General features: G+C 30.0%; 1 pseudogene across 1 annotated transcript; it reads left to right on the top strand.

Annotated features, from left to right (window-relative positions):
• Positions 1-3,154: 3,154 nt before the first annotated feature.
• Positions 3,155-9,957, top strand: LOC149877081 (monoacylglycerol lipase abhd6-A-like; annotated as a pseudogene). The gene is made up of 6 exons (XR_016448417.1): positions 3,155-3,446; positions 3,792-4,065; positions 4,463-4,568; positions 4,756-4,953; positions 5,108-5,205; positions 9,357-9,957. The product of XR_016448417.1 is annotated as a monoacylglycerol lipase abhd6-A-like (transcript).

Genomic DNA, 9,957 nt, shown 5'->3' on the forward strand with positions numbered 1-9,957 from the left:
ACTCAAATATATAAGATAATTACCTGAAAGTTATAAAATACCCAATCTTTTTTTAATCGGATAATACCCGATTGTTTTTAATAACCGATATTGATACTTGTAGAATACCCGTAGTAATATCCGAAGAAGATTCAATTCATTTATTATATTGAATAGCAAATGACAAAAAAAAAAAAAAAAAAAGAAATGAATACTTGCACTGATGAAGTTCAAATATCAGCATTAACAAAATTAGGAGTTTTAAAATTACCTAATGTCCTGGTTATTGTAAATCTGAAACTTCATCTAGTAATTTACTGTGTTCTTTCATGAACACTAGCTGTTCCATTTTGCTAACGTTTAAATTTGTGCTCTTTACTGCACAATTGTTCCCTGCGCTTGAAAACACTCTTTCAAAAGTGGCAAATGAGTTTGGGATAGCCAGAATCTGCCTAGCAACCCTTGCAAGCAGTCAAATATAGTCAAATACCCTATATATTTGTCTGCATAGATCCTTCAAAAGTCCAATATGTCCACTGTTTTTTTTTTATTGGTGCATCACCAAGGTATTTGTCTACCTCCTTTTGTAGACAAAATTTAGGAAATTATTACCAATTAAATTTTTATATAGTTTTAAATTGTTAAAGTAGTAGTGAATAATAAAGATAATAGAAGTTCTTCTTGTTTTTATTATTGCAATTATTACATGTTATTGTTGTAATTAAAATATTAATACACCAAAATGTTTATAATTTACATATTTTTTGGAAATTGCAGTTGTTAATAAAAAAAATTTGGTAACATCAAGTTAATATTTACATTTTCAAATGCAAATGTTAACTTGGTGTTATTTAATTTCGGATATTACCCGAACTCATAAATAACGGCTAATTACTCGAAAGTTATGAAATATGGTGCACCCAAAATTTTATAATTGTTGCATTTTTTATAGAAAAAAAATTTAAAATGTTGTTGATGAATCTTGGTTGAGGTCCTATCACTTTGAGGTTAGTTAATAGTTGACTATAATTCAACTTTATATTCAGAATGTAATACTATATAGTTTTATAATACTGTATAGTTTTAATATTGTCTATAAAAGATAACCATAGTTTTCTTGTGCAGCTGATTTCCCTCCTTTATTTGTATATGTTGCTCCATACCTTTGTGTGTGATGATTTTCCAACAAAGTAGCCATCAAATTGTCTGCATCCAAAAAGTCCGCGTCCTCTATGTTTTGGTATGGGTTTCAGGGGGTGTGGGTTGGAATGTAGGGTCTTTGTCAACAAAGTCTTTTTGTGAGGTCACAAGGGTATTCTTCACAAGGTCAAAACAGTTCAGTTTTTCTGTCATTGCTCCTTTAGCTTGGGGATCCAAGAAGTGGGCCACAGTGTGGAAATCTTCTATCAATCTTTAGCAAAAATTATTTGTCACTTCTTGGATTAAGAGATCCTTTATCAATTTTTGAGTTGTCTCAAGTCCTAACTTTATTGTAGCAAGAATGGGTACAACCTTATGGATGGTCGCTGTCTTGTCGGCAGAAACAGAGTTTAAAAACTCTTCAAATAGCGTCAAATTTCTAATGATGGATTTTACTTAGCTATTCCCAGATTCGTCTGGCATCAATACTTTCAATTCTGAGCCAAATGTGTCACCATCTGGCCGAACTATCTGCTCCATGGTTAGAAGAAGCGCAACTATTGATTGCAGTTGGGCTAGGTCTAAACTCCACCGCGTCGGACAGTTCTGTACCGATGGAGTTGTTGTCTTTTTAAGGGCATTTGCTTTGTTTCCATGATTAATTGTTCTTTTCCGAGTTGTTAAAATAGTTTACCAAACCTGTCATCTTTTTGTGAAATTGCGTTTGCGTCTTCTGTAACAATAGTGATCCAACTCACTGTTTTGGGATTCAACTCTATTTCGTGAACCGTATCTGTTATCTTGATACTAATGTTATTTGCCGCATTGTCCTCTGGAAAATACTTCATTGCGAAAAGGAACCTCAGGCGGAAGTTTTTGTCTAGGAAGTGTCTTGTCAAGCTAATTTAAGATTGTTCTGGCATTCCAGACATCTGATATTAAGGCAATTCCTTCAAGTCCATCTTTTTTTGTATTCAATAAGTCAATAATTGTTTTTTTCATGAATTTATAAATTTTTGGAATTGCTTTGCAACTCAGTGTATGTGCTGAAATTTCATTGTATTGGCCTAAGGTCGCACTTTTGAGCATGCAAACGAATGCTCCTGCCTACACTACTGAAAATGGTTTTATCACTTCTATCATCCACCTACTGATGTCTGTGATTAGCCCTCGTTCATGTTTGTCTTTGAGGTGTTTGTGCAAAACGCTTTGTTTGTGCAAAACGCTGTGCAAAATTCTTTAATGACACTCATCGCAGGTGGCTTTGTCATCATCGGCCTTAATGAAAGTTTCCCATATGTTTGATGCTTTGGTCATCTGAAAAGAAAAAGAAAAAAATTAGTACCGTATTTTGGGTAGTTCCGATGATTGGGAAAAAAAAAACGGGAAGCGTATTGAACAAAAAAATAAAAAAGAAATAAGTTAAAAAGAAAAAAATTTTTTTTTGTTAAAGTTTGTAATTTTTACAAAATTAAAAAAAAACGTTTGAGAATTAAGTATTAGTCCCACCTTATTAACTTTTAATTAATTGATATTTAAATAAAAAATGATAAACAAAAAAAAATTTGTTAACTATTAATATATAAAAGTTAATTAAATAAAAATTAATTTAAAATTACTTACATGGAGCAGTTTCACTTTACTTCATGTAAGAATTAATTTTTAGTTAATCAAAAATTGATACTTATATGGAGTTAGTGAAACAATGAAACAGAAGTAAAACTGATGTTAAAAGAATTGAAATAAAATTAAATTTAAAAAACTGTAATAAAAAGAAGAAAAAAAATTAACGTAATTAGCCGATTGTGCAAAACTTTTGGTCCGCTGATCGCGTAAATAAATCTTTCCGGTGTAGCGTTTTTAATTTACTGCCATTAAAATTTTACTGCGCAGCAAAATTCCAACGTAAAAATTTTACTGCGCAGTAAAATTTCAACGGAGTAAAATATTAACATGACACCGGTACATTACGGGTGGTACTTAGGGTAGTTTTTTATCGGGTAATACCCGACCCGAAAGCAACGATAACGGGTACCTAGGCTTATTAAAATTGTCCGTCTACGGGTTCATTCGGGTTGGGTTTTCGTACACTTCTAATTTACAACAAAAGTGAAAAAGAACAGAATTTGTGTCACGTCTATGAAAATCCTAGATATATCGATTGATTTTAATTGATTATATTGATTTTCTAATTTGAAGTATTTTACTTTTAAAATTTAAAAATGTACTACTTGTTGTTAGCTGTAATTGTGGTGTTATGTGTTAGCTGTAATTGTGGTGTCAATATCGTGGATGTTTCCGATAACTGTATTTCATGTTTTGATGAGGTAAAAATCAATAAATGCTGGTGTAGGGGGAGGCACATTTAACGTATTTCTTTAATTACATATTTAACTATTTGCATTGGCTGATATTCTTTATGGTTTTGTTTAGGTTTTTTTTTTTTTCAACCACCTTATTTTATAGACTGTCATGTCTTGATGAAATATTTTCTTTTGAAAAAAGTATTTCAAAATTTCTTATATAAGCTTAAATTTTTAATTTGATTAGAACACTGAATAAAAAAATACGAGTTGAAATTTTTGTGACTCTTTTTCATGCTTGATAACTTTCACTTTTTTTGACTTTGAAGATTGCTTGTTCTATTTTCTCTATATTTCTTAATTTTCAAGGTTGCTTGTTCTATTTTCTCCCTTTAAATCCAAATCACTAACTCTAGAAAACGGTCAACACTGTGCTTATATTGAGAAAGGTAGTCTAAAGAATAGTAAAGTAACTGTGTTAATGTTACATGGGTTTACAGCATCAAAAGTTAACTATATTCAACTGGGGAAAAAGTTTGACAAATCATGTCACTTGATAGCCATCGATTGGCTTAACCATGGAGGTTCTACTCAAATAAAAGAATTAGTCAAGGTTGAAGATGTAGTCAACTTTGTGCATATGGTAAGTTCAATGATAATGTTTTATAACATTTAATTTGCAAATATGATCATTTTATAAAACTAATGCTTAATGATAGATCAGGACCACTTTCGATAAACACAAAAGGGAAATATTTCCACAACTTGTTTTAAGCTGTTAAATTGTTATTGCTTTTTGTTTTCTTTTATAAAAATGGAATTAATCATAAGGCTGTGTAAGTCATCAGTGCTGACACTCTTCATTTTGAATCCATTTAAATTTTTTTCAAATTTTTTGTTCTGACTACAGTTATCAAAAAAGTTGTTTTTTCACAGTTGCAAAACTTTAAGCAGTTATGTAACAAAGTTATAATTGGGTTTTGTAAGAAAGGGGACTTTTCATTTTCTCAAAAGAAGGACTTTTTGTTCTATCTTTATAGTTTGTTGAAAAAGCTTGTCTTACTGGTCGAAAGTTTCATGTTGTTGGACATTCAGCTGGTGGATTTATTGCAGTTCATTATGCTATTAGGCACCCACAGCAATGTGGTATTTTGTTATTTTTTTGTTTGAATATTTCTGAAGTTGTAGTTTGTAGTTTTTCAGTTAAATTTTTGTTGGTTGGAACAAAAAAAATTTTTTTTTTGTGGCTCATTTTTAACCACTTAATAGATGATTGCAATACCTAAATAAAACAATATGGCATTTACCAATCTTTATGTCATTTTTTGCATAGCATCCGTGTCGCTGTTGTCTCCTTTGGGTGTTTTAACAAGCGATATTGATGTAAACCTTTTTGTTTCACCCAAAAGTAATGAAGAGTTTAAAAAGTTTTTAATGTTAGTTTCCAGTGGAAAAGGTAAACTGCTTCCTCCATTTTTGATGAATGCAGCAAGACTTCATAGATGTTCAATGTCTGATGTTTACCTTCAAGGTTCTTTACAATTGATATTTTTATCTTTATATTACATTATATATTACATTATATCTCCATTATATTAGACATTATATCTCCATTATATTTTTTTAAGAGTATGTTATTTTGAGCTTTTGAATTTTTAAAATTAGCATATTTATAAATATTTTAGCGTATAATGGTTTTATCAAAAGTGGAAAGTTTACAGTAAATGACATGAAAAAGCTATCAAATATTCCATCTATGTTAGTTTGGGGTGATGAGGATACTGTAAGATTTTCTTTTTTTGGAGTTTTGTTGAATTCATCTGTGAAATACAACTTGAATTACAGTTTTGTATTCCATTACTAACTTTTAGGTATACATATGTATATTCAAGACGGTTTATACTTCTTCTTAGCTTTTATTTATTATGATATGACATCAAATAAATAATGTGGTCTTGTATTTTTTTGAAGAGCATTTTTGCTTAAGTATATTTGGTTTTCCTTTTAAATAAATAAAAAATGGAGTTCATAGAGGGTTTCTTAAACTCTACCTGGGTAATTATTATAAGGATCCAGTGCATTTTTGTTAAAGTTTGAATCACAAAGTTTACTGAAAAGTGTAGTAGACTAAGGTTTTGGCTTTGGTGCCAAACTTTAAATAGAAATTTGGTTTTCAGTTAAATTTGGTAAAAATTGCAAAATTTGATTTAACTTGAAAGTTATTATCTTTTATCAATTAAGAAAGAAATTAATTTTAAAATATATTATATATTAAAAATAAAAGAGTCTAACAGAGTCATTAACCAAAAAGTCTTCTTTAAGTCTTATTCATCACTTATTAAATCATATTTATCACTTTAAAAAAAAAATCTCAAAGGTAAAAATTACTTGAATTTTTAACATCTTTATGATCTTTTTCTCGAATGTTGTTAAAATGTGCTTTTGTTAAAGTTCATTTACAATTTTTAATAGTTTTTAAGATTGCATGACTTGATTTCTCCTTATTGCTGGATTTTTAGATTTTAGACTTGTTTTAGACACAGATTGTTGTTTTTTCTAAATGTTTCTACTTTTTGTAAGTTAAATGTATGTTTTAATAAATTGACAGCTATGTAATTAAAATTGCAAATATGTTTTAGTAAATAAAAAAATACTTTTTTTTTGACTTGTTTTTTGTCATGTTTTGAAATATGGCTAACTACGAATAAATATGCTTTTTTTAAAAAAACACTTTTGGTTTATAAAAAATAATTATTTGAAAATCTACTTTCATTGTTTTTACATAAGTAATAATGTTTATATATAATGTTATGTATAATGTTTTTGTTCACAAATAAGTTTGTTGTCCATGTGTTCTTTTTTTTTTTTTTTTTTTTTTAAAAAAAAAAATGTTTTTTAATTTTTGTTAATTAATGAAAAATTTTATTGATAATATTGTAAACATAACTAATGCTTATATTATGTATATATTATAAATCAAAATTTCAAAAAATAAAAATGATCTCTAATTAGAAATCAATTTTAATAAATATTTCCTAGAGCTTTTTCATTTAATTTTAAATATTCAGAGATCAAAAGAAAAAATAATTGATTTTTTATGTTGACTGCTTTAAAATTCAAGTTCTACTTCAATTAAATTTGGTATAAAGGTCAGGTTTTAAAAAGTCAACTTTGTTGGTCCTTAATTAACCCTTTCGAGACTCTCAGTACACATATGTACCACTAAATTACATATCTGATCTAGATGCCTTTTGTGAGTAAAATTCGCTTAAAATGCATATATTTTTATTTGTTGATGACACTTTAGGAACATGCAACAAAAATAGAAAATTTTTACTTAAAATCAATAAAGAGCTGAAAAGAGGCGAATATATGTTTCAGTGCAGTAAAGATAGGCTGCTATTTGTAAAATGGCAAGACACAAAAGAAGTCCTTATGTTGAGTAATTCTCATGAAGTTGATGTTACAGAAGTGACGAAAACTTTGAAAGACTGCTCAAAATGTAGTGTTTCTTGCCCAGAGATGATTGTGTTTTATCTCGAAATTATGGGAGGGGTGGATTTAGCGGACCAAATGATAGGACTATATGAACTGGATCGTAAATCGAACAAATGGTGGAAGAAAGTGTTTTATTGCTTACTTATGATGTCCCTTGTAAATGGTTGGATAAAACATAAGGAGGCCACAAAGAACAAAATTCCTTTTAAGCAATTTTTGGTTCTCCTGGCAGAGGAAATGATAAATGAGGGAAGAAAAACTGCAGCTGTACAATTTTCATTGTCGAGAGGGAGACCATCTATGAAAAAACTCCACATCTTCCTGTGGAAGGAACACCAAGACTTAGATGTAGAAGATGTGCAGAAAACCAAACACAAAAACGAACAAAAACAATTTGTCTGGAATACGACCTTCCACTATGTTCAAAATATTTTGCAGCCTATCATACATAAAATATTTTATAATATGCATGTGTGTTCATTTTTGTTTATATCAATTAGTTATGCTATGCTCAAAATATACAATATTCATTGAGCAAAAATACTCTACAGAGTGTTCGTAAAATCTGTTTAAGTCTTTGATTAAAATTTTCTCCTCATAATAATTTATCCATTTAAATAGTAATATATGTTTTAAAGCTTGATTCTAGGAAATTGAATTTCAGAAAAAAAAAGAGCTAACAACTATCTCTTGAAGAGAGAATTAAAGGTGTTCTTCTCTATGCTTAATTTGAGAGTTCTGAGCAAGTTCAATGAGAGTGGAGAAAACAGCTTGGCACCCAGCCACCCTCCGAGCCGGCGATTCTAAAGTTGGTTGAAAAGTTCAAAGAGACAAGCAGTGTTCATGATCAAGAGAGATCGAGCCAGTCTTGCTCAGCTGTGACAGAAGAGACAGTTGAAAGTGTGACTGAGTAACTCGTGAAAATAAGTGATCTCTCAATTCGAAAGGCTACTGCAGCTCTGGGGATGAAACAGACCAGCTATTACATTGCCGTTAAAGAGTCAGGCCTTTGACCCTTTAGACCAAGCAAAGTCCGAGAGCTTAGTGAAGCTGACTTTGATAGATGCAGTTTTGTGAAACACTATTAGACAATTTTTCCAAAAACCCAGGTATGATTGACAAGATTTTGTGGTCAGATGATTCAGTTTACTTTGAATGGAGTTATAAATTGTCACAATAGCTGCTACTGGGCCTACTCTAACCCGCATCAAATATTCCAGGTCAGCACATCAAAAGAAGGACTTATGGTGTGGTGCGAAATGACTTGAAGTGGACTTATTGGACCATACTTTTTTGATAGTTCTGTCACTGGCAATTTCTATCTAGAAATGTTTAAGACAAATGTATTGTCTAAAGTTAAACAGCGCTGTCTCTACTTTTAACAGGATGGAGTGCCTTCCCACTATTCACTTTTAGTGAGAGAGTAACTCGATCAAAAGTTCCCTGGTCATTGGATTGACAGATGAGGCCCTATTGAGTGGCCTGCATGTTCTCCTGACCTAACTCTACCAGATTTTTTCCTCTGGGGCTACTTAAAGGATATAGTATACAGGGACAAACCCTCTATACTTGTTGAATTATGCAGTCAAATCAACTAAGCCTGTGCAGAGCTACAGCCATCGGTGTATGAGAAAGTATGTAGAAGTGTACCTGATCAATTGAAACTCTGCATAACGGCAGAAGGAGCTCATTTTGAAAATTTTCTCTTATTATATATACTATTGATTATTCTACTTTAAAATAAATACATATAAACTGATTATCTTATTTCTTTAACTATATTTCATCAAAGGCTTAAACCGACTTTACAAGCACCCTGTATTATACAAAAATAAAGAGTACAACTTTTTTCAAGAACAATATTTGTATGGTACACATATGAACCACTATAGAAGACTGATGGTACATGTATGAACCACCACCCCCGCCAACCCGTTGATGTTTTATTTGAACTTTTCCAATAGATTAGGTACTATTGACTAACAAAATTATAAAAACGTAAAAAAAAACATATTCCTACTTTTAAAAAAAAAACCGTCTTGAAAGGGTTAAAATTGCTTCAAGAATAAAAAACCTGTTGCTGGATTTTTTCACTTGTCTAGAGCTTACTCATTAAAGAACCCTTTCTATGGCTGCATTAGTGCCAGACTTACATAAAATATTTTTTACAATACTACGAAATTTCATATAATTTTTCAAAGCACACTCTTTTAGTTCCATTTCATAAGGGATACTGTACTAAAAATTAATGCTGATTTGTATAAGAAGAAGATTTTAAAAAGGTCCAAAAGTTGTGATTTTAATTCATTTATTTTATTGAAAATCTTTTGTCATCAGCTGCTTGAGTTCCTCTGCTCTTATTTTCTTAGGATTGTCTGCCATAAATTTATCCATAAAACAATGTTTGTAACTATTTGTTTTTTTATTACTTTTCAGCTGCTTCCTACAATTCCTGGTGTTGAATTTTTCAAAGCACACTCTCCTAATACAGAAATTCACGTTCTGAAAGGCTCTGGACATATGATACCAGAAGTGGATGCTAAGGAAGTTTATCATTTAATGGACAGTTGGTTTGTAAGGAATCCTGTAATCTAAACTAATTTGGAATTTTTTTTATATTTAAAAAAAATAAAATAAAATAGTTTTTAGTTTTCAATGTAAAAAGTTTTTATTTGTTGTTGGTTTATAATTTTAAAAAAATTTAATTCATTTACTGATTTATAATTGATTGTTCGTTGTTAATTTTTGTATATGTTTGTTATTTTTTACTCAACAATGTATTTTTTAACTCTACTGAGAAATTTGATACAGAAAAGTGTATAATTTGATCAATCTGCAATACCTTAGGCCTAATATATTACATAGTGTCCAGGGTGCTATTTTACTTGGGAGGCAAAAAATGCAAGCTTTATAATGTACTTATTTCATTAGATTCTTCAAAAAAATAAGTTTAATATTTGACTTTAAAACAGTCATTAAGCTAAAGCTATGCTTTTATTTATTCTCATATTTTGTTTATGCTTTTATTTATTCTCAT

The sequence above is a fragment of the Hydra viridissima genome, unplaced genomic scaffold, assembly GCF_058129835.1.
Source record: "Hydra viridissima isolate aposymbiotic clone 2 unplaced genomic scaffold, HvirCarnegie_v1 scaffold_17, whole genome shotgun sequence".
NCBI classification, from domain to species: Eukaryota; Metazoa; Cnidaria; class Hydrozoa; order Anthoathecata; family Hydridae; genus Hydra; species Hydra viridissima.